We start from the raw sequence: 24,543 nt of genomic DNA on the forward strand, positions 1-24,543 counted from the left end.
CTTATCAATTTGTACCCACTTTTTACAACGAGTTAAAGTCATTTCCTATTGTGCACTCAGAGGCTACCGTAGTGAAATGTATTTATATAACTCCAACTAAAGCATAAATCATTTTTGTTTGTTTAAGACTCATAGTTCTTTAAATTGAATTAAATATAATAGGCTCAAACAGGGATTAGAACAGTAATAAATGGAAATAGTTTTCAAAAATAAACTGAATTGCCTGTGAGTAAGAAAGAGAAGCAGGCATGGACAAAACGAAGATACAGTTTGTTCAAGGGACAAGTTGAGCAATAACATAAACAGGGATTTAGCCTAAGTAAGTATACTTTTTGAGCTGTCACAAACATAATTCTTCTTATAAAGATCCACGATGATCATAATTATTATCATGTTATAATCAGCATAACTCCCAATCTGTCATGCAACAATGGCCTCTTGAATATCAGGAACTGCACAATGCCACGCATCCCTAATCTGGAGATAAACTCATCAGAAAGGCCAACTCTGTCATTTTGATGATTCATGTCGTTGATCTTTAGTCGTTGTTTTACTTTGGTTGCGTTTTACCAACAACATCCTTTGGTTAGACATTTAAAATAAAATATCGCAATGTTTTTTTATGTTTATTACAGGTAATGGAGAAACCCGAAGGCTAAGAAATACTGATGCAAAACTGTGCAGTAAAGACTGTATTCAAACCACTAATCATACACAGCATACTGTCCATATTACCTACAGTAAAAACACACTTGTGTGGAGTAGTATGTGGAACAGTAGATCAGAGAACAACTTTCAAAGCATGTCCATCACACACTATGGCCAATACTGGACTTTGGCTCAAGAACTATACCAACAAAGCAAAAAACAATGATGCAGACAGGGCCGGTACCAGTCAGAGGTTTGGACAAATCGGCCTATCCTTTATGAGCAGATGTGTAAAACCTTGAAAGTGTAACTATGTGTTCACTCTCACCTCTACTGTGTCGTCAGTGTATGACTGACACAAATTTGTCAGTACAATGCTTCAGACCTGAAGTGCCATATTTCCCTTGGAGCCAACTGTATTTGTATGTTCTCCCTGAAGTAGATCATTGTCTTCCATTTTGGACTAACGCTGAAGAGGAAATCGTCATTATTTTAGATGTAGATTAGCCCAATTTATTTTACTATTTGCTTCAGTGTTGTTGTTTTAGAAATCTTATACCGTATTATACTTGTTGGAACATCATGTGAAAACAGAAAGGTCCATCCGTCACTCCTAAAGAAAGAGTCAAGGTCCTTATGCTTTTATTCCCTACAATATAACAGCAATAAATCTACCTTATGTTGCAAACAGTCATACAAGGATTTAGCTACAATGGAGAATAATGTATTTATGAACAAACAAGAAACGAATTCTGAAACGTTTCCTCGTCTGTAAAAGAAATCTTCAGCAACAATATAGTTAATACAAATCTCAAAACCTATAGTGAGTTGAGAGATTTTTTTTTCAAAGGCTCTAACAGAACTATTACATAGATATTAATAAAATATCAGAAAAGCCATGAAGATAAGACAAAAATGTGTGGCAAAGCATTAAAGTCTATTGGAGAAAGAAAAAAAAAAACGAAAAGAAAACATCTATATTATTAGTTTCAGAAATAAATTTGAAAGAATAAAAGTCGAAATGTTGACACCATTACTTCACTGTGTAAAAGAACCTGCTCTGGTTCTTAAGTACACAATGAGTGACTTGCTGTGATAGAGTCTGGTTTTAAAAGTGTTCTGGTTTTGTGTCATACACAACAATGCATTATGCATATGCAACAAACATGTCTTAGCCGCTTTGTTGGTCTTGACCTGAGCGGTTTCTGCTTGCACTTCTCATTTAACCTGCACAGATTTATACTTTGGATCACTGCCTTTGATTTCGGAACAGGCTGTTGTGTAAAAGAACCCACATTCACATCTATTTCTGTGCTGCTCAGCTCTGCCTCTGTCTAAATAATGTGTGAATAATGTGGGAGTACTTGGCCAGGACTGTCCACGCTGCAGAAAAAAAACATTACAGTTCTTCTGTCTTTTGCTGCTACTTTGCTGGTAAGGGGTTGCTGCCCAGTCGTGAGGCACATTATAATAACTTGTTTACGTTCAGCTGAACGGTCCAGATCTGTTAAAGCACTGCATCAATTTTTCCACTTTAGGTCAGGATAGAGGTTTTAAGTGGCTTTGTGTTTACAGTTATGTATCGTTCTTTAATAGCAAAGTATGATTTTCTTTTTTGCTTGAGTGACAGGAAGAGAAGCGGGCTAAGTTACTTTGGTTGTGATTTGGCTCTCCCCCTCCATCTGTTTTGTTTTCCCTCCATCTTGCTGTTTTTGATGAGATGGGTCTGCAGCCCCCTTTATAAAATCCCATTAGCTCTTAATGAAGTCAGGCTCCTAGCCTCTCGGCCTCACCTCATTTAGCACGATTGTCTGGCGGCCATTAGCATGGAGGCAATTACAGCCGCACGACAAGAGTAATTGGAAATGCCGACAGGGACCCTGAGAAATGGGAATAAATAAATAAAAAATATATTCCAACTAATAAGCTCCCATTCAGATAGCATGGAGGGAGCTGCATGTGTTTAAGTTAAATCAACATAATTACAATTAGGATTGGTGGGGTAGACACTATTTCTGAGGCAGAAATTGATATGAGTGGACTAGGAGACAACAGATAGGCACGGAGGTAGCGAGGGTGATGGAGAGATCACACAGTGAGGCTCATAATGAACAACATCAAGTGTTCAAGGGAAGCCGTGTCACAAAAAGGTCAGGCAAAGTTTCTCAGGACATGTCCCCTAGAAGGTCTTTCACATAGTTTCACATAGTTTGCAGTCACACTATTGACACAGAAAGTAATCAAAACCAGAGGGAGGCACCGATATGAAAATTTGGGTCAATATCAATATCCGAAATTGATATTGCTATAACAGTCAATATACAGTATGTATATATATTTATGTATGGGCACATTTTTAGTTTATCGGACCGATGTCAATACCGATATATCACGTGTTCCAGTTATTGACTTTAGGAGAACATTATACTTTCTCACATAGCATCAGGTTGGATAGCTTGATGAAATTGCAGTTTGGAAACTGCTATTTCATTTTTATTAAAAAACAATTTGATGATCAGAAATAGTGTAAAAAAAAACTGAAGAAGAAATCTGGAGGGGTCAAGAACCCTGGTGTGTAAGGATGGATGGGGAACATTTCGACCGCATGAGTTCAGGAATCATTGCACAATCTTAGAGGCTCTGAGTAAGCTGAAACAACAGGCAGGATGCTGGCACGGTGCCATATTGCCATGGCACCCCACCCCCTCCCTCCTACTGCCCACCACCATTTCCCTGCCTGCTAAGCTGACTGACAGGTGGCAGAAACCTGATCGGCATGAGCCTTCAAGAAGAAAGGAGTCCCATCTGAAATGGGCACTCTGCCTGCTCACCCAAACAAGAGGGCCACGGCATAGATGCTTCTTGTACTGAGCGGTGTGTATGAGTGTGCACAAAAATAAAAGGGTACGTGAGGAGGTGCATAATGGACATTTTGGCCGAGGCGCTGAGCCCTGGCACTGGATATCCAGGACTGAAAGGGGGGAAACAGGAGGCTAGCTCCCACAATAGTCAGTGTGAGAGTCCCACAGGGTCCACAATAGCAGAGCAAGCGGCTGTTGTCAGCAGTGACCTCCGAGACCTTACTGCTTGAAGTGATTTGATCCCACCCTTCAGCACTTCCCTTTTAGCACTGGCCTTCAACTAACGCAGGGATTATTAAAAGAGAACATTTTAGCTTTACAATATCTGACCTGTGTGCTTCAAGCTTAAGTAAAAGTACATTTAAGGCACATAAACTGAGTCATACAATGACAAACACAGAGTAGTGACCAAACCTGATGTAGATTTTAGTTTTGGTCAGCCTACTGTGCTCATAATGTTTTCTTATCTCTCCAAACCAAATCAGATCTGAAAATTCAGCCACAATCACAAGATCACCAGAGTATCTTGGAACAAAATGAAGAATCCCACCATGGAACTGGCCTCAGCTTTTACAACTCACTGTTGCTGTTGTTCATTAAAGAAAAAGCAGGACGTTTAGTTGTGCAAAATAAAATAGCTTGCTGAGCAATCTCTCAGAAAGCTGGAGTGATTTTAACTGGAAAGGGGGACGAGGAGGGGCTATGTTAGGAAATGAGGAAGTGGGGGTCTCCAACCAGGAGGAGATTTAATTAGTAAAATCTCATTAAGTCTAACAAAATTAAGCGTAAAACAATCCTTGGCAGAGAATCATGGTGGAGATTCTGAGAGAGGAGACGCAGGGAAAGAGTGGGGAACACTTGGGGGCTGAGAGGACAAGGAGACAAGCTGTGTGATTATTTGGGAATGTGTGGAGGAAAACACAAATGTCTTAGTTTACAAGGCCTCCTCTGACTATCAACCAACGACAGCCGTATGTTGTCTACGTGGTCTTATAAGTTTGAAGTAAAAAAATTCAATTTAAAGAGCCATTAGCATTAAGGACTGAATTACAATTGAGTTAAAGGACTACGTTGTATAAGAATAACAGAGATAGCTTGACTTTAGTAAAGACATGTCATATACTGTAGAGTAGGAAATTGTTTCCAGTCTAAAGGACTGGAATCCTTTAGATTCCAGTAAAGAATCTAAAGGAGTGATTCTGAAAATATGTCTGTAACAGTCTATGTTTGTCCAAATTCACATAATACATAGTTCAGGCTGCAGACAACAAGACTTTGCAATCTGTTTTTCTATTTGTTTTTTGTTGTAAATTGCAACTTAACTGGATGAAATTTAAAGTGAACAAAACCAACTTTAGCATTCTGACCGCATGATTCCAGGTTGTCCTCATAGGTGCTATGACTCCCACACATGTACTGTGAGTATTCTGTGAGCCGCATGGACTCCGACCGCACAGTCCATTGTCGGTTGAGAATTTTTTAGTTGAGCGTACCCATTGCCTACATTTCTAGTGGCAAATTCCTTCTTTTTCCACAATCCAAAAGGGATACTTGCATGTTTGGCCACCACACACCTGTCAGTGTGGCACAGACGGTGGCAGTCACGCAGCGCGTCCTTGAGCCCGACTCTCAACCTTATCAGCTCGGTGTCACATACAAAACAGCCAAAGCGAACGCTTTCTCCTGCCAAGCAGTTTATTGTGGGACACTGGCTATGCGGTCGTAAAAATTGACCTTCGTTCAGACGTGTCCGGCGGACGTCCACTTTGAGTCCTCATCGAGTACGTGTGGACATCCGCGAAGTGAAGTGCGCCTGAGTATGTTGGACACTTAAGATTACAGAATGGACTCCTGGGTTCACTTGTTCTGAGGTTTACTTGTATTCTGTAGAAAAAAAGAGCCATATGTTGAGAGCAATGGGGAGTTTCCAGACTCAAGAAGATTACCAGACTTTATATAGGTAGACAGTTTTTATTTCCAAGTACCAAATGTGTATATATTAGCAGTCCCTGCACAACAACCGCATCACCATCATGAATGCTTAAGAAGGCAGATAGACCAAACCAGCTCGCTCATCCATGACTGTAAATGAAACATACAGTTATAAATAATTACAAATAAACACTTCCCCATTGTTAAAAAAAAATATTACTTTCGCTTTTTATTTTCTACAAAAGTTTATGGGGTACACAATTATAAAAACAAAAAATAATTCCTTTCTGATTTTATTTTTGCTCACAAGGTTGTAGGATCTGAAAAAGCCCATCCCTGATTTTCTTTGGAGATTATTTCTCATTTAGCCAGAGCTTAAATTGTGTGCTTTCAGTCCTTCAATTTGCAATTAGGTGCCAACATGAGGGACCAGAAGACATTTAAATTTGAAGGCTTAATTCAGTCTGAACCACAGGGACGGCCATTAATATTCAAATCCTCCAAGAAAACAATTTAGCACTTTTTCAACTGACTGCTTATTGGCCGAATAGAGCAGAGGTGGAAAACAGCTCACAATAAAAATACTAAAGGAGGAGACACTCTCTTGAAGGATATGCTGATTAAAGCTATTATGTACAAAACATATTAGAAAACTACATGATACAACAGCTTTAGAAAAAGGAAATATCAATCACTCAATAACTGCCTGAGCAATAATGTGATTGTGTTTGTGATTTGCTTAAAACAGACCAAATAGTTGAAGCATTGGTGTATCGATATGCTAATAATAAAGGAGTAAAAAATCTAAAAGTTTGCCCCCTTTCTGAATCAAAGAAATATTGTTTCTTTGATATCATTTATTTATTTGAATCACGGAACAGGAAAAGAATACTAGGTATTTTCAAAAACTTTTCAAACATTGCAACATTTATTACATTTTCAGCTCGTCCCGTTCGCATTCACGCTGCACTGCGTTAAAGGAGCCACTCCAACTGAAAAACCTGCTCCTCACCTCTCCTGTGGCGGCGCTGCACCAAGAACTACCAAAGGAATCGCCACTAAACCTCTGAAGAAGACCAACGCAACTTCCTGCTTCACAAAATGTAAACCAAAATGGCGCCATATCAGATTTTAGCGGCAGAAGGACTTCTCCGTTGGTATACATTACTTTACTCCTAAAGCATTAAGATTTTATTCACACATGGTCATTTGAGACAGGAAAAATAAAACAAGACCATGAAGTAACACCAGATGAAACACCTGCAGTCTGGACACAGCAGAAGTCCAAGCCCTTCATTCCAACACTCACCAGCTATTAAGCACGTCAAATATGACACAGGTACTTTGAAGACAAGAAGCAGTGGCAGTAGCTTTAAGAGAAAGAGATCACACCCGTCCTCATGCTAAAGTAGATATTGTGTTGTTTGCTGCTGACTGAATCTTTTTTTTTTTTTTTAAACTGAAGTGCCAGTTCAAAGGGAGCAAATTAACCACGATTAAGATGATATTTTGGTTTAACTGAGTCCCAGCAGGACAATCTTTAATTCTGTACATATGTAAGCTTTTACAGATTATAGCTCTTTTCAAAAACGTGGTAGTCCAAAGTAAATTTAATGGTTACTGAACGTACTACGATGTTGTTAGTAAAGTGTAGAATCAAAGATTGCTCAAGAAAAAGGCAACAGATGACTTACATTCAGCTGGCCCGCACCAAACATCCGAATCTCCGGTCACAGCCTGTGAAAAGATGCAAAGGTTCGCCTGTTTATAAGTTATAATTATATCTCTTATTTTAACTTACTGCGAGAATCAAGGCTTGCAAGTCTGTAACAATGCAATCAAACATACTGCTATTGGGTTCACAGAGAGCAAGTAATTGTGAAAGGTATTGATAGATTCAACAGTCGGAATTAAATCTTCACCAGAGTGTCTACTCTTTTTGTCAGTACTGTAAAATTTAAATAAATATTTCTCTAAATTTATTAAAAACACACAAAGAGGAACATACCTTTCATAAACACTTTCACTTACTGTTGCCCGATTTGTCTAGGTTTGCTTTAGAGATGAACATTTAAGTAAAAAAAAAAACCATCTTACTTGTGATGAAAAAGTTGATTTATTAGGATTGATTTAGTAATTTTTTAAAAATCTTTTTTTTTTTTTTAACCAACCTTTCGGGAAGTCTTATTCAATTCAGAGGCCAATGTTTTTGTAACGCTAGCTATGCTAATTGCTAAAATAAGACGCAGTTTCAAATGTGAACTCCCAGATCATTGTCTTTGTTCTAAAAACACAGTACAGCCAGTTTTAAAGCAACCTCTCTCTTACACATAATCACATATCCACACACACAACATGTTACGTCACCTCAGCTCATGAGCTAAATAATTAATCACTTATGGCAGAAAGATCAGGAAAAATGCTTTCAATACTCTTCTTTTATCTTCTGCTAATGTGGATTATGTAATCTAAAACAGCGGAGATCAATATCGGCAGTTCAACGCTTTCCATAGATCGAAAATATGCCACAAAATTTGGATTTTTCCATCTCTGGCTTAAGGAAAAGAAATTTCCTTCGGACAGTAAAACGTTATCCCCATAAAACAAAGGATCATGTGACTTAGTTCTCAAAATGTTTTCGGATTTTTATTTAAACAAAGTAAATCAAATGATCAAACCCAAAATATTTCCATAACTTTCAAATGAAATTTGTGAAAACATGGAGGTCAGTCAGACTCAGGCCCGGCTGAGCGGTTGCCAGGCTGGCCACGTTTGAGCCACATGGTGAGCAAGTCGTGGCGCACATGTAAAAGATTTAAGTTCAATCGAGCATTCAGGGCCGGACACCTGATCTTTCGCTTAGAGCTCCACTTGAACAGTGGGAGTGTGGCCGGGCCTCACAGCACGCTGCCACCTCCTGCAATCTGCTAGCACGGAGCCTCTGAAGGGTTGGTATTTAACCAGTTCCTGCACATCTCAGTGGGGACTGCTCTGTGTGTGCGGTGGCTGGGTATGACCAGAGGCCCCACGCTGATCAGGAGGGGAGACTAAAATAGAGGCGGTGGAGATTATAAGAAAACAGTTCCAACATTTTTGAGTTTGGATTATTTCAAGAGGGTATTGGAGGGTTGTGTGTGTGTGAGGGGAGGGGGGGGGCGGGGTTAAAATATATATTTTAGGTAATTTTCATATTGGTTTTTGGGAAAACTAGAAAATTCTTTTGGATTTTTAACTATAAGAATGTGAGAAGGTATGTGGAAATCTGTCAGAAACTGGACATGCTCATGTTTATTGATGCATCCCTTACAAAAATGAAATTCACATGCGAGCACATGTGAATCACATGAAAATCACATGTGAATTTCATGGGATTTTTTTTGTAAGGGTCGACATACCTCCTTAAATTGAATAGTTACTATCAAGGAGAACTGTGCATATACAAATGGAACCTTTGGGATTTCTATTTGTCTCATTTCAAAATTTTTTTAGGGTTTAAGATTCAGTAATCAAAGTTTAGAGATAAAGAAAAAGAAAAGTCCCCGATGTGGTGTCTTTGGAAAAGGGCCACTCAAATGTGAGCAGGGCTGTGCAGAAGAATTTCTAAGGTTTCTTTCAGCCACAAAGAAAACATTTTAGTCTCTCCGTAATCCTTTCCGTAGTCCTCCCTAAGCCCCTTCCTCCCTCTGTCATCCCTCCGACCCCTGCCTGAGATCCTACTGAAGTGCCTCCGTCTATTGAAACCTACCACACACACACACACACACACACACGCACACACACCAAAATCTTCAACTGTTCTTATCCATGACCCTTTAGGGACAGAGCCGACCTTCCTGTCCACATCAGAGTAAATCAGAGCAGGAGCCAGGGCACAGAGGGGCTCCCCCCGGGGGGCTGGAGGTCTAATCACTGTGTTCCTAACAGAAGTCACAGAGGAAACATTAGCATTCCTGAATCTGCTTCGCGTCGCTCGCACTGCCTCCACACAAGTAGACCTGGGGACACACAGTGCTGGTCTGAGGTTTACATCCACTCATTGTGGGGATGAATGCCACACTGAGTTTGTAGAAACATGTTTGAGTTTATGATGTGTGTCCTTTAATCCACACAGGCACAAATGTATACATGCTGGCTAACATACCCCAACAAATGTGTGGTTAAATGTTTTACAGTTGTAGTGAAACCACTTTTTGAAGCCACGGGAAAAGTCTCGGGGAAACTCTGACTGTCTGGATATTTTATATTTTCTTCACATAAATGCTTCATTTAGATGAGCTGCTTTCTTGACACAGACTCGCCTTTAGGCATTATCCATAAATTTACAATCGGGTTCAGGTCAGAGCTTTACAGACACTTTATGCTTGCCTACTTCATCCACCGCAAAAGCAGTTTGGTGTTTGTTCTCCTGTTGGAACACCTTTGTGGACAAGTCAAATGCCGTGGGGGCAAAAAAAAAAGGTTTATGGTCAAATGAGATCAAGAATGTTTGAAAGATTCAAAGCGAGTCTTTCAACCAAAGAACACCACTAATTATCAAACATGGTGGAAGTAGCATTATGCTGAGGCTTTGTTTTTCTGGAAAATAGCACAAAGTGGATGTAAAATGAAGAAGGACACATCCAGAGTTTTTAAATTCCTCTCACAACAGCAACTACATGATCCCAACTTGGATAACGCAGAGTTTTTAACAAATGAAAGATCCCAAACACACCAAAACCCAGAACAATTCAGCAACTCAGATAAATGTAACACACATGGCGACGGCGAGGTCATGTAAGGTTTCACTGTCACTAGAATCATATCCAGTTTTGCTAAGCAAAAATACAAAAAAAACTAGTAAAAATATATCAAAGAAATCTCTGAAACACCATCGTTAACCTAATTCATCAGGTTTTTGCCTTTTGGCTTGTGGGATAATACTATTTGTTGTTTGTTTAATCTTTTTATTTTGGCAAAACATATATTAAGGAAAATATCTTGGAGACAAACAAAATACTAGAATACATCAGTTTAATATTCAACATTGTAATTGGCCAATATTTAATTTACCAAGGAGGAGACAGCTGTCTGCTGGAAGACTTTATGATAAAAGGATATGTATTAAACATTATATTGATTAAGATTATATCGATTTTTTTTCTATTTGTTTATTTCTGGGTCGCATTGTGGGGAAGTGTAAAACACCAAGAAGCTCAATTGCTCAGCTTTCATTTGGGGTGTTTGTGTGTGTGTGTGTGGGTGTGTAGGCGTGGGGGTGTGTGTGTGGGTGTGTACTCCCTCGGCCTCATGGGCTGTTCAGCTTCGTCTCGCACACATTCATATCAGTTGAGCTGAAAATTCTTTCAGTGTGAACGTGTGTGATATGTTGTCTCTATGAGTTCAGCAGCATATGAATCAGACATATAAAAGAAGGAAAAGTGTGGGGAAAAAACAAGCTGAAGATTTGGGCTAGAGAAAGCAACTCAAGATGAATAAACATTAATGTGGGTTTTTTTTCTCTCTCTCTCAAATGAAAATAAATGTTCAAGGTCTGGAGAGTGATGCTGAAGTTGTTTCTTTTCTCCTTCAGGAGTTATTTAGCCTAGAAATGGGTGGATAACGTCGCCTCTGCATACACTGAGGGTTAAATACCTATTTATATGAAAATTTTTTCTGCTCCAACATAAACTCACAGAAATGAGCAACTGAATAGTTTGTTGCCAGCAATCAGATGCATGTTAGTTTATTGTAAAGAGTTTTTTTATGTACTTTTTCTTTTTCTGCTTTTTCCACTCTGGCACAAAACGACACGTTGGCTTAAATCCATTACAATCATGAAGGTGTGAAAGTCCAACTGAAGTCGCTATCAATCCAATTAGCAGCCTGGTTGCTAATTGCTTGCAATTAGAGATGTTGCAACCAGGATTGTTTTGTCCCTGTTGAGTTATTTAGGGTTACGCATTTCTTATACTGCAGTGCCTTCTTCTTTTTTTTTCACATTTTGTCACATTACAACCCCAAACTTCATTGTACATATAAGTGACCAACCAACACAAAGTAGTCCCGAAAAGCGCCACAGCACTCTCCCTAACCTGTCTGTTTGTCCACCAATATTCTCTAAAAACAGCTGAACTAGACTGAATTATTAATTAGGCGATTTGTGAATGGAGCTGATTGGTCTACGTATTATTTAGGGGTATCGGATCCAGGGCGACTGAATCCAGTTTTCTGAATTTAATTATTAAAAAAAGTAGGAAAGCCACTTGATCTTGGTCTGTCACATAAACTCCATATAAAAGGCTTTGAAATCCGTGGCTCCAAGAACACAAAATGTGAGGCAAAGCACTGTAATAGGATCACTTCACTTGCAGTTGAAATTATAGTTGCATAATTTCAGGTGAAGTTAAATAAATCTAAAGAAACCACAAGTCGGGAGCTGCTTTATAGATGAAATGTGTATCTAAATGTTCCTCTTCCTAATGCAGGTTGGAATGCAGTTGCTCTTGTCATTTGTATGAAAGGCTCAGAAGAGTAAGGCAAGCTCACTTGATCAGTTCAGTTTCTCTGCACACCCAAAACCAAGAGGAATAACTGAATATTCTCAACTTCCTGCCTAAATGTTGTATGCAGGTTTGATAAGGGAACAGGTAACCTCCAGACGGACGTCTTCAATCCATCTTGGTTCGGTTGGAGGAGTTTTGGGGTCAAGGTGTCAGGGGAGGACCAAAGGACCTGTTCCCCCACAATTCCTCCGCTTCAATAGCCCCCCACCTGTTTAAGGGCTTCCATAACAACAGCTGCGCAGAGGTTTAGTGGCTCATGTTGCTATGACAACTGCAGGATCAATTGGCATGCACAGACTCTTCGTGCTAATAGGAAAAGTGACATTAAGCCACAACTTCATTCCAGTTAAACAATGGAAGTGAGTAATGGTGCTAATAAAGAGACACAAGGAGAATGTAAACCGTGAACTGCCAATTGCAATAAACTCGCGCTCATTCTGACACTCGTTCCACCAAACAACTCCAAACATGCATTGAAAATGACCTCAGTGGTGACAGAAATCCTTTCTAGGTTCAAACAATGCATGCTAAATAGGTCTTAATGCCCGGCAGCTGCATGTGCTACAGATCACTGGCCGACAGGATGTACAACAATCAGAAATATTTCTGCTCGCCTCGCAAACAGGATACTGGGTCACTTGGCCACTGTAGCAGTTCCAGAGCGGCTTCGTGGGAGGGACGCAAGCCCCAAACTGACTGCTCTAGATGCACAGGTTGCGATCCATGCACATTTCCATTATAAAAATCATTAGTTTGTTGCTGTTTTTATCTGGTTGACTGGTTTCCAGCTAATTCCTGGCAATTATTTGGGACCTGGGATGGGAATGCAGGTACTCCCACAGGAGTAACCTGAGCCGCCACAGTATCAGTGTGGGTGTAAGCTCAACATTTAATGAGCACATGGTTGATCCAGGCAGCTGTGGCAGACAAAACACCATGAAAACCTCCCCAACCAAAGGAAGCATGCTGCACTGCTGCCACACACAGCGACCAGCAGCACAGGAGGTTCCCGAACTTCGTGTCTCTGATCATTGCCTGATACTTGACATTGATTATTTCTCCCGTTCTCACAGAACATGATATTCTCTAATGAACAATGAAGGGGGCTGTCTGTAGGATGGAGGGGGGCAGACAGGAATCTACAGCTAAAAATACCCCCACCGTGATGACTCAATACAGACTGAGCAAACACAAAGAGACCTGTTAATTTCCTCCTGCCTGGGCTTTGGGTGACGGCTTCGGAAAGGAACTTCCAGTCCTCGTTGGCACAGATGGATTCCTTAATGAATCTGACTGCATTAGGGGAAAAAAAAGAACAAAAACAACATACGGGGCGCTGGGTTCCAAAACAGATTACCCAAACGGAGGGTAATGATGTAAAGAAGATTTATAGGCTACAAGAGCTCTTAAGGTGCTTTGTGAGGACATGTTAGGTGGTGGTCGGCAGGGTTTGCTTTCTGGTGATGATCACAATCATCTGTGGAGTGTAGACAACATCTACAAGTTCGAGGCCACTTCAGGTTTCTGTTATTAGCCTCCGTCCTGGCAGTGTTGCTGAAGAACTGATTGTATTTTCAACTTTTGGTAAAACTGTGAGCCTTCCACGATAATAAATTCTACTGGATGATAAATTGCCCCCGCAATTACTGCGATAAACAATAATATTGCTGTTTAGAGACCTTTTTAAAATAATATCTTGAAAATGGCACAATAATACAAGTTTGTCCTCTCAAAGACCAATAAACTTTAATTTTGTGAAGAACACCTTCCACTGGAACCGGAAGATATTTTAAATATCCCGATATAAAAACAAACAAACAAACAAAAAAAAAAACATTAAATAAAATGGAAATGAAAAACACACACAATGGAAACCATAAATAAAATGGATTACGATGTTTCTGTAAACAAAATTGCCCTTCGTAAAATATGAATCGCCACAATGGAAATTATCGAGCTCATTTTAATTGAACATGCAATTATAATAAGCAATTAATCGATTAATTGCTTATTGCGATGTGCTTAAGTGAGAGCTACAGTAAAGCAGTGTGAGCTAATAGTACGCAGGAAGCTGTATATTTTTAAATAACTTATTTGCAGTTTTGTGAAATGCATTGTTTTTATTTTTATTTTCCCCCGATAGTTACACTCCTATAACCTCGTCCCCGCAAAAACTTTGACACTTCATTGTTGCCCTGCTGCTTCATCGCTACATGACGAAGAAACTACATTTCTGGCTTCAGCTGTTGTTAAACATGGACCCAAAGTGAAATGGGATGAGTCTTGTGATCAGTAATTGTAGCATCAAAATGTGTGGCAACCATTGAGTACATTGCATGATTGCTCATTTCAATTGGTAAAACAAAAACTACAATTTGCAGTTTGGCTGTAACCAACCTCCAGAGAAAGCTACTACGTGCTTCTGAAAGCAACAGATTTTAGTAGTAGGATTTTTCATCAAAGACGAAGGAAAAGTACCCTACACTGTACTGAGCTACAAATAACACAAAAACTGATTATCAAAAGTAGATTGATTCACTAACGTACTCTTGTATTATCATTGTAATAATTGAATATTGCAGGTCTGGTCTTTACGTCTCTGGAAGCTTTAGAGACTTACAATCATAGTCAAAATAAGCTATCAAAGTTAGATTAAATCTTCATTCATCATCCATAACAGTGAAGTAGACAAAGCAGCTAAACATGCTGGTACACGCAGGTGAATTACTTCAAGTTGTCCTTGTAATCGACCAATGAAGCTGAAAAGTTACAACCATAATTCACAACAAAGAATGTTGGGCTACAAGCCTTACGGTTGTAAGTTTGCCAATTTGTACAGACTTTCTGAGAGTACAAACTGATGAAACTACCACGAGCTACCGAAAGACGAGATCCGCTGCAACAAACATGTTTTTGTATTTGTTCTATAGTTGTTATTTCGCCCACAGTATTACAGTATTTATTAGTTTATTTAGTCAGTTTGAACTGAAAGTTTGTCTAAAAAAAACACAAGCTTAAGGCTTTCCTTATATGACAGATATTAAGGTCAGTGTAATCCTGTTTGCTCAGCCCAACATCCACGTCTTTCCGCAGCGCAAAAAAACCTCAGCAGGGACTTTCAGAATTACACATTTATCAATGTCTGCCGGTGTTATTGGATTTCAACCCAACTTCCCCAATGTAATAAAAGAAATGTAAGTCATAAGATTTTATGTGGAGAAATAATTATGTGAACATGCACTTCAACACTATTGCTCTCTCATTCTCTTAGAATGATTCTTACAAATTTAGGCAAGAGGTTCTCCAGCTGGATTTCAGTGAAATCCACCAAAAGAATAATTTGAGCATTTCTTATTCTTCCCATTTTTGACATGAAATAAATCGGTGCAGTCAAAAGCGTTTTAGCACTTTCTCAGTCAGAAAAGACCATTGTTACTGTTATAAGCGTGCGGCCGGGCAGAAAGTAGGCGGTATGTTAGTGCTGTGTTGGACCTGCTAACCTGGGCTCTTATTTTATGTTCTGTTAATGTAATAATAATCTGTTAATAATTCTGAATAACTCTATTCAGTGTGGAGATAAATAACCCTTTCTCTCTCTAAAAATATGAGAAAAGAAACAGCATGTAGGAGTCTAGCCAGTTTTCTTTGTGGGAAAGGCCTTTAGATATAAATGAATAGAGTGGCTATTCGTTGTGATTGCGTTTCTTGAACAGCTGTCTCATTTCTGATAGAATATGTTAACTACCTAATCCTAACGGGTAAGGCACATTCCCTCTGTGCAATGTGTTACAACTACTCTGGTCCACAACGCAAAAATCATTTTGTCACTTTTTTTTTTTTACTTTGAGAAAAGTATCTTGAATATAGAAGTGTCAAGCACATTTAATTAAGACTTATTCAGCTACGGTTAAAAAACTGCAAACTTAAGAACCAACAGGGAAGTACATTCTTGTTACATAAGTTATTTTAAAGCAAAATGAAAACGAGAAAGATTTTGTTAGCAATTTTCCCAAAATTCATATTTTCTCACCTTCCTAAAAATAATGGTCAAGTCAATTTCTGCCAAAGGCCATTTTTGGTTTGTGCCTAAATTAATGTTTGGCAAAAAAGGGGGTAATTTATATATATTTTTTAAATCAAAATTTTGGAAGGTTGCAATTTTCTATTTAAATAAAGTTGACTCCTGTGATCCTAGCGCTGCTTGTGTTTCATTTCGTAATTATGCTCCTCCACACTTTGCTGCTCTCTGATAGCAGCCAGCGCGTCCACTGGTCCACTGCTGTTCCATGTGAAAAATATTTGCGGTGACATAAATCAGGAGCCAATCAAAGAATGCAGTCTGCTGCTAATCGCATCGCATCTGCGCAAGATGCAGCTTCATGCAGCTTGTGCCACCTCTGAAGTGAGACTGCGAGACGGAGAAGAGTCTGTCCCAGATCAATCTGGCCAGACCCAGTTTTTTTATGTTGTCTACATCAAATATAACATTGAAGAAATTTGAGTTCGTAATTTGATGCTTTGAAATTTGGGCCTCTGTTTCTTTAAGAAGCTTCTGCTCTTTCTGACATGCTGCCTTCAGCACATGCTTCTCATTATGCTGTTTGCAGCCATTCTCAGAAGCGTTTAGCGAATTAGAATTACTTTATTCATCCCAGCAGGGAAATTATTTCGCAGTTACAGCACACGACAGGAGCTGTGTCTGCAGGCACATTTAAAAATGGCGCCATTTTTGAAGGAGGACATGAGGCAAAGGCAAAGGTCGTCAGGACCGGGAGTCGAACCGGGAGTCGAACCCGCGACGTCCGCGGGTCTAGGGCCTCCAAATGTGGGGCGTGCTAACCCCCTGCGCCACCAAAGCACGCCCCTTTCAGCAGAGTCACAGTTCCAGTTTGCTAATTGCCACCTAGCTAGTCTGAGGAGCTGAATGGCAGAGGCACATGGGAGGGAAGTCTGACTCGAGACTGCAGGTCAGAGGAAGAGCTTTCTAGAAACCATTCAGGGTGAACATTTAGGCGGCCCTGAATGGTTGCCACGGGAGATTGGAGGATTCCTCAAACATGCATGAAATAATTCAAAACATGCATCACAGATGCATAACATTACATAATGTCCCTCGCGCCCTTAACAATTCATCACTATTTGCAAAGCTTGTAAAAGTCTGTCAGTTATTCATGAATACGTAGCAAATGTTTTACAATAGAGTGAGGAAGAAGTCTGTCTAGTGAAATGCAAGCCCTTCAGATAGAAACCTAATTGGTACAATGTTGTGACGAACCTTCACTGAAAATGCATATTTTCTTATTTACTTGCAAAAGAAGATCTTACTGCCTGCAGTCATAAAGTCCTCGGTGGAAAAGCTAGAGCTAGCTTGCTTCCTCTGCTTTGAGATGACTGGTAGTTTGGCTCATAACTGATTTTCTTGTGGTTCTAGTTAATTATTTGTGAACAAAAACTTAAAGAAGAGTTTTTCTCCTGCTTCATAAAGAGCTTTGGTTTGAGCACTGCATTTATTAATAGTGTTTTGCACTGCGTTGGCCGTCTAAAGAGGAGACGAAAACACACTTGGAGCCCAAATTCTACAGGTGACATCCACCAAATAACCAAATTTATATCAGTCTGCATTTGACTTGAATTCCTATTTATTTGTTTATTCGTGTAACTGTCTGTGTTTTAAGCAATAATGAACATTCTGCAAAGGATTTTTGACAATCTGATATTGTCGAATTACCAAACTCTTATGTCAAAGTGACTGTATAACAATATGTTTTGAAGACACAAAGCAAACATTAGAACCATGTCTCTTTAAACAAATGACAGAGAAAACCAACTACAGCTGACGAACAATACGCGAGTACGAAGATTAGAATCTGAAAAAGAGTCCAGATTCTCCGCTCAGTACTTTAAAGAAACTGCCTTAAAATCCCCAGAGTCGTCTTGTTCTGATTCTCTGAAACATTCCAGGTCTAAATGAGGTTTGTTTAAAAGAAGATATCTAAGCTTGTATTATCCACTCAGCTCTGTTATTTACATATAACGTCCACTGGGCATTAATTATCCTGTCAACGAGGAGAATCTTCAATAAATGCACAACAAGAACCTTGAATTTTGCTCAGCTTCCTTTTTGATGTTCTGTGAGAAAGAGAAAAAAAAACTAATCAGCTCTTTTAGCTCTGTCCTTTACCATGACAGAATAGGAATAGATGAATACAGTAGCAATTGGCGTCTTTCTATTTTTCAGCACATGTTCTTCATCTGGGGCTGACTGATAGTTGGTGTAAGATAAAACAATCCTTGCTTTTACTGCGAGAAACAGAGCAAAAAATTAAACCAGCTTAGCATTGCTACCCAAAGCAATTTGAAGAAACAACAGGATATCATCTCAGTCCTTACAGATGTTTGTGTTGAACAGATGTTACGCATAGCAATACTGTAAGATCGTCTTATGCTACATGTGCATAATATTTAGTTTTAATATCTAAATTCGACATATTGTTTGACTTTCACAGTATGTTTATAAAGATGGAGGTGGGGGACAAGTGCAACGTGAAATACGTTTCCTGAATTTTGCCTTAAAACGGTTCAGTGACTCCATCAGAGTGTTGCTGTTGCTTCCTGATGCAGCAGAGAGCCAGTAAAGCTCAGACACAATGTCTTCTTCAGGAAACATAAAGAACTCTTCATCTGACTTTGTCTGAAACAGTCCGTGTCTCTTCATCATTCCCACCAGACCCCATTATTTTTAAAAAGCCAATGTTTCTAAAGCGGATTTAGACCAGTTTTATAGTCAGAGCATGAAACAGTTAGGACAGGAATGGAAAGCAGAAGCACTGTGGACTTGGCAGACACGGCCGAGGCAGAAAACACAGCGAGGAATTCCCCGCAAGCGTCACAAGTAAACGAACCTTGGTTTTTTTTTTTTTTTCCTTCCTGACTCGTCCCTCCTGGTGAGAGTCCAAGAAAAGAAAGTTAACTCTTTCCAAATCTTTCTGATTGTGCTAAATGCTGGTTTGTTTGTTTTTTCATGGTGTGCCGCTCCTTCCAGCAAAGCATTGCATCCACCTGGACTAAGCCTGCAGAATATCCTGACAGTCAGGTGTTCTTTATAATGCATTTCCTCACATTAGAGATGCTCCACTTATTTAACAGTCCCCTCAGCTCAATATCCAGGTAGTTAAAAGTAAAGTACCTTCTGTCCATTTCCCAAGACAGAGAATTGTGTCTTTAAACTTTTAGACGCCTCACCATCTGTATTAAATTTGTCGAGCACCTAACAAATGCCACCAACTGTGGGGATTTAAAGAGGGTCCATGCTAGTTCACTGAAAGTTTTTTAGTTTTTTTTTGTTTTACCGTAAACGTTACAGCATATTTGTAGTTTATATAGTAAATATCTAGCCCTGTCAAAATAGACAATAAATCAATTAATCGCACAATGTATTGAAAGAAACTCAATCATTTTCATTTGCTTGATTTATCGTTTTCCTCTTTTTTTCTCTGTTTTTTACCAGAAACTGAATGATAAGAGTCTTCAGTCTGGTGTTTTGGTCTCAACTTCCCCTTTTTTTGAAAGAATTTTGTTTACAGAGACTTAGTACATAAACTACTGAGAGTATATATATATATATATATATATATATATATATATATATATATATATATATATATATATATATATATATATATATATATATATATACATACAGTACAGACCAAAAGTTTGGACACACCTTTCTAATTCAATGGGTTTTCTTTATTTTCATGACTATTTATAAGGCAAGAAATCCCACTTATTAACCTGACAGGGCAGGTTGACCTATGAAGTGAAAACCATTTCAGGTGACGACCTCTTGAAGCTCATCAAGAAAATGCAGAGTGTGTGCAAAGCAGTAATCACAGCAAAAGGTTGCTACTTTCAAGAAACTAGAATATAAGGGGTATTTTCAGTTGTTTTACACTTTTTTGTTTAGTGCATATTTCCACATGTGTTATTCATAGTTTTGATGCCTTTAGTGTGAATCTACAATGTCAATAGTCATGAAAATAAAAGAAACTCATTGAATTAAAATATATTGAATTATATATATATATATATATATATTTGTTGTATTAAAGTTGTGACCAAAGAAACAGGAAATGTGTTTAAGTGGTTTGAAAACTATCAGTCGCTATCGATCTCTGTCACTGGAGTTTTGGAAGAGCACCTGGCCTTCTTAGTACAGGCCACTGCACAGAAAGGGTGAGAGGTCACATCTGGGGATCTAATCACGAGTAGAGAGCTGATGATTTTACATAAAGTCTGGCCAACTAACCACCCGACCCAAACCCCCAGCCTCCGCCCGCCACACACACACATGCACACACACACACACACACACACACAAACTTCCTTTTCTTTTTAAGCCAAACAAACAAATCTGATCAGCACTAACGCATTTCCAACCCCGTGTATTTGCCAAGCTGACACCAGAGCTGTACTGAAGCTGTGCCAGCAGGGAGACGGGCACAAATGCACCAAACGGGCCTGGACTGGTGGGTCTTTAAAAGCCTCATCACTTAGCAGCAAAGAGGAACTTGTATCATGCAGTAAATACAGCAGTAAAGACTGCTGTATTTACTTTCCTGCCAACTCAACAGCTGACTATAACACACACGCGCATGCACATAATCTTAAATCACTCATACAGAACCGCTATCAAAGGTGTGATTTCCTGATAATAGCAGGAATCACATTTAATTGTATAAGCTCTGACACCCCTCCCTTTGCCTTTTTATATATATATTTTTTTTTTTCATTAATGACTATCTGGATCTGGAAATAGTTCCGTGATGAAGAAGCTCATTATGTTTGTGTTTTGCAGACTTTTGGCTCAGGTTAGTGAAAGGTGGGACTTGCCAGAACTGCTCCACGGCCAAATAGGAAAAAAGAAAAAAAAAAAAAAAGGAAGTGAAACATTTGGTGTGAAAGACGTTCCTGTTGTGGAGAACTTGCAGCTTCAAACTCTCCAAATCGAGGAGAGATTCCTCTCGAATGAGGGAGGCTGTATTTTTTTAACACACTTTTTGTGCCTCTAAACGGGTAATGCGTATACCAGACTCAATGGCAGAATGTTTGCTGAAATAACATTGCGTTCACTCTGCATGCTGAGAGCGGTAAATCATTTTTAAAGGCCTCTGCGATTTATCTGCATGCTGTTTAAGTAAAATACTCTAAAATTGCTGTATCTGATAAAATTAGTAGATATTCCTGTTTCATATTACGCTAGAAGGTTACTCTGGGCAAGGCAACACGACGGGTGATGATTGGCGATCATTGGTTTCCGTCAATAAAACCCACCAAATGGTGCAGCATTAAGCTGAAAAAGGTTATTTGAATTGAAAAGCTGCTGCTACTTGTTCTAGTCCTAAATGTCAACCTTTTAAACTAATACTAATATTGCCTGTTGTTAGTTCTCGTCAAAAACAAAATATTTCATTTAATGCTTTTGTTTTTGTTCATTTCGACCCAAACTTTTAATGCTTCTAGAATATTAAAAGCACAAAACACGTCCTTCCAATGTTGAATCGCCGTCTTTCAACGATTCAAGTTTCATTGTTTAACTTTGTTGCTGAAAAGATACGAGACATTTTTTTTATTATCATTATTATTTTCAGTTCAACATTTTGGCTTTATTTTTTAAGAAATAATCAAAGGAAGCCGATGACATAGCTGCAATTTGTGTTAAACGTTTTTTATCCAAATCCAGTAAGGGAAACATTTTAGAAATCACCCAATTGTTCAAATTCAAAGTTGTACTTTTTTTTTAAATGAAAAATGCAGCCTGTGTGCTTAATTTCTAAAAATAAGTACCTGCACATAATTCGAGCTGGATGATTTACAAGAAACAGAGCCGTCAGCATTGAAAAAACATTGAAAATGACCACAAATCGCCTTTCAGAAAGTGAAAGTTCAGTCTGGTCAGCTCTGCTGTGTTGGCCATGAATCCAACTCAAACACCATCAAGGAGACAGACGACTTCAGGCAGGTAGAAAATGAAAGAGGACGACTTCCTGATGCAGTGGCTCTAATGGATCCTGGTTGTATATTTTAGATCCATCTCTCTTTTTTTCTTCTTTTTCTCAAGGAATGTCTTCAGCAGAATAATCTCTGAGAGACGTCTTATCGGGGGCTCATATCCGAACATGCTAATTACCCCACACACAGTTTGAGTTCATTTATTATGCATGAAATAATATAATATGATGACTGTGATAATTATGCGCACTTAGATAAGATAAAAGAGTGGTAACTAATTATGGTGAGGGAGTTGGGGGGGAAAAGTAATTATTCTTTGCAGTGCGGTGAAGTCGGGGTTCAGAAGGAAGGGGGCTCAGCCTGTTTTCCTCTTCCTCTTCCAGTTCAGTGTTGCAATTAGCGACAGGCCTCGCGTCTGCGCTTTCTGATAATATTTGAGCAATATTTTTCTTGATTGAGCACACTCAGATTGTTGTTTTCGGAAAGAGGAAAGTCAGCGAGAAACCTCTCTCTGCACACGCTGATTTACAGCCATGCGTCTGTTATGATAATTAAAGCGCTCTCGCTCCCCGAGTCTCTTCATACGCTCCAGAAAATCTGACATGTTTACATTTCGGCTTGAAAGGCAACACGACTCGGAAGCCTCGGATCTCGACAGCGGCAGCAAATCAGAAAGGACACGGAGAGGAAGAAGTGGTGCTCAGAGTCGAGTTGTTAAATATCACCACTTCTAAAAAGAAAAAGGAAAAAAATCGGAGCTGGCGTGCGGTTAGCCTGCACCGTTGTACAAACTGATTTAATACAGAGCGGATTTCTTTGACAAATTGCGAGTCTGCCGCCACAAATCATGGGAAGCAGAGCACTGACAGAGTCTCTCAGTCGGTGCTTTGGCTGGAATTCTCTGTATAAAATAAACTTTTGTCTGATGGGAGTGCAGCATCCTGGAAACAGAGATTAACAAGTCTTAATATGCTGGCAAATATTTTTGCTCATGTCCCGGGGAAGAAATGTCTTAAGAGGGATTCTGGGTATTACGTAGGAACTAAACTGGTTTGAGTTTGCTGCTACAGACAATACAGTCAAATGCAAAGACAAAATAATAATACAGACCTAAGATGGAGGTTGAATATTCACATTCAATAATATCTATTTTTAGAAATGTTTGAGAAATTGGCTTCTATAATTGAATGTAAAACCCAGTCTTTATTCTGCTTAATGAATATCCCATACCTAAACTCTTAACAGGTCAAAAGCAACATTTCTTGTTGTCAGTCTCAATGAGATGCTTAGAATGTGTTAAAACGGAAACGTTCAGGTTGCTATTAACCTCTAACAGAGACGGACACGTCTGTAGGAAGATGGTTGTTCAATCTAGTGCAGGTCAATGAAGAGCAATAAGCATATCCATCACAGTAGACCTCTGATCAATATACATTTGATAGAATTTTGATAATTTCACTGAACTCAGACCCAGAACAACTCTGCATTCTGGGGAATGATGGCAGAGGAAAAGCTTTAGCTGCTCAACCTCTCCTGACCAAGAAAGGTTGGTGGCATCAACAAATTCACTCACTCTTTAGTTAGCTAGCAGCAACCTGTCGTGTTACATGCCGTTTCACATGCAACATTCCTCTCAGATCCACACATGCGCTAGGTGGACTCAAATCTGGAAAAGAAGTTTGATAAGCTAGCCACTTCACTAGCTTATCAAACTTTTTGGATTTTGATTTGGATTCCCCATTTGGATTGTGGGAAATTAGTTTCTTAAACTTGCTAGTATCCAGTTGGATTGTGAAAAATTGAGGAATTCGTCACAAGAAATGTAGGCAGTCGGTACGCTCGACTATGAAATCTTAACCATCCCCGGATGGTGCGCGGTTCACACATGCCTGAGTGTGTGGAAGCAGTTTCATGTTTTGGTACCATAGCTGCTTAAAATGACAAAAATAAATAAAAAAATTATATGTACTGCTTAACATGTAGAGAATAAACCGATGCTAACTGTGCTCACATCTATTGGGGAATAGTGATCTTGCAATTTGAAAATGTTTGGTTTGATTCCAGCTTCCTCCTGCCACATATCAATGTGCCCCTGGGCAAGGCACGTAAATATCAGCGTATGTGTGCACATTTGTGAATGTGCTTCCAATACGGTTTTGATCAGAATGACTAGTGAAGAACTATATAAGTTCAGTCCAGTCATCATCGAAAACATGTTAATGGTCTTTGTTTAAAAATACCAGTGAAATCTACATTAACTGCAGACCTGTGTTATATTGACTGCTCTCTGTCGCACAATGTGTCTCTGGCCTTGATAAATAATTTACATTCCAACACATAAAGGGCTTTTTAACATAGCAACAATGAATGGTTAAATCATCATTTGGATTGGTCTTAAATATGTCAAGTGTGCTAAAAAAAATGATAGTGAGGATTAATCTGTCTTGTAAAGTAGCAACGGAGCTGAGTTGCACATCAGTCCCATCACTGATATGCATCAGAGAGATGGCTCTGTAATGTGTCCCTCTCTCTTATTATTGTTTAATAAA

General features: G+C 39.1%; 1 protein-coding gene across 3 annotated transcripts in view; it reads right to left on the minus strand.

Moving 5' to 3' along the window:
* The window catches only part of pknox2 (PBX/knotted 1 homeobox 2), a 98,080-nt gene that overhangs the window by 60,405 nt on the left and 13,132 nt on the right, over positions 1 to 24,543 (minus strand). For 2 of the 3 annotated variants that reach the window (XM_023342791.1, XM_023342788.1), the window contains exon 2: positions 7,136 to 7,178. The exons of the other annotated variant lie outside the window; for it this stretch is intronic. The gene's annotated coding sequence lies outside the window, so the exon portion shown is untranslated. The remainder of the gene's footprint in view (positions 1 to 7,135; positions 7,179 to 24,543) is intronic. 3 annotated transcript variants of the gene reach the window in all.

The sequence above is a fragment of the Xiphophorus maculatus genome, chromosome 11, assembly GCF_002775205.1.
Source record: "Xiphophorus maculatus strain JP 163 A chromosome 11, X_maculatus-5.0-male, whole genome shotgun sequence".
Lineage (NCBI taxonomy): Eukaryota > Metazoa > Chordata > Actinopteri > Cyprinodontiformes > Poeciliidae > Xiphophorus > Xiphophorus maculatus.